This window comes from Leopardus geoffroyi, chromosome B3 (genome assembly GCF_018350155.1).
Source record: "Leopardus geoffroyi isolate Oge1 chromosome B3, O.geoffroyi_Oge1_pat1.0, whole genome shotgun sequence".
Classification (NCBI taxonomy): domain Eukaryota; kingdom Metazoa; phylum Chordata; class Mammalia; order Carnivora; family Felidae; genus Leopardus; species Leopardus geoffroyi.
Genome location: NC_059337.1, coordinates 100,228,287 through 100,230,058, shown reverse-complemented (window position 1 = coordinate 100,230,058; position 1,772 = coordinate 100,228,287).

Here is a 1,772-nt window from a genome sequence, read left to right as displayed (position 1 = left end):
ATAAGCTAGTTGGTTCTTTACCAAGCCCCTAGAAATCACCTCATTTTTATAAACATGGAAGATGTGTCTAACATTGAGAATACAACATTTAGGAACTATATTTGTTTGGGGTGCCCGGGTGACTTAGTCATGGCTCAGGTCACAGTCTCACCTTTCATGAGTTCAAGCCCCACATTGGGCTCTTTACTGTCAGCTTAGAGCCCACTTTGGATCCTCTGTCCACCCCCTCTCTGCCCTTCCCCTGCTTGTGCTCTCTCAAAAACAAATAAAAAATGTTATAAAAAAATTAAAAAATAAAAAATATATTTGTTCATAATGAAACACATAAACAAAACAATACTTACTATGCAAGAATTTCTTTGTTTTCCTTGTTTTGCTCTTCCTTCTCATAGATTCTGTTTGCAACGTCTGTCTGTAATTAAGTTCAGTGTTGGGGGGAAAGAATTTCAGAGTTATTTCTAGTAACTCCCTTGTTCCCTTAATGGACTAGTGTCAGAATTTTTTTCAATGTGTAGCTGACTTTATTTTGTTAACACTTGCTCTAATCTTAACTTCATAAAATGGAGGTTTTCCATCCCCACTAACAACAGGGAATCTGAGAGTTCACGATCTGTCCACTGCTGCCATTCCCCTGGAGAATGGTCTTTAGATTTTCATCTAGTAGAGAAAATAATGATTTTTAGACCTCTCAAATGTCTTTAAAATAGGGCTTTCTTTTCCTTTGAGGATATGTTTCAACTCACATTTTGCATTTTCCAAGTGAATAATCCTATTGGTAAATGCTTTTTCTTATGTCTGTATGACAGGCAATTGAACAGACAACACTTCTAGTTAAAGAAACCATTTTGTACCTTTCTTTTGCTTAGACAATTAAGAATTACTTTCTAAATAAAAACTCACCCACAAATCCTTGTGTTGAATTTTGGATTTTCAAATCTTGCATTCTTTTAGGGAAGGGCATAGTCTTAAACAATAATCAAAAATATATACTGGGGCATCTGGGTGGCTCAGTGGGTTAAGCATCTGACTTGATTTCAGCTCAGGTCATGATCTCATGGTTCGTGGGACTGAGCCCTGTGTCAGACTCTGCACTAACAGCATGGAACCTGCTTGAGATGCTCTCTCTCCCTCCCTCTCTGCCCCTTCCCCACTCATGCTCTCCATCTCTCAAAATAAATAAACATTAAATATATATATATATATTAACATATTCTATGTATGTTCATGTCATTTTGGAGCTTGGCTTTATAAGCCTTATATGTGTATCTGTGTGTGTGTGTTTGTGTGTTTGGTACAAGTTGATTAAGAACCTATTTTAAGAGAAAAAAAAATCCTTGATTAGTTCACTCATATTTTACTTTTATTATAACAAATTTAGTACAATGAGTGTGGTTTGTTCTGTTCCTGTGTTTTAACTTTTTTTTCTTATCATTACTGTTCTCTAATAGTTACCAAAAAGAATATTTGCAAATATTTATAACGTCAGGGACCTAGTTGCATCTTTGGTTTAATGGTCTAAAAGTCTTTGATCCTTAATACAAAGAGACATTCCAGGACATTAAAGAGTATTGAAGGAAACGTAATTAAAACAGTAATTTGAAACCAGGACCACATTCCATCTACACGTGTGCCTAGTACAGATTGAGTGCTGAACTGCTGCTACTTTGTTGTAGGGCGCATGTACTTGCTTACCCACACCCCTGTTTCGCAAATATTGCCAATCTAAAGAGGGTTTCTTTATTTGGGGTCCATGGTACATGTAGGCAGAACGG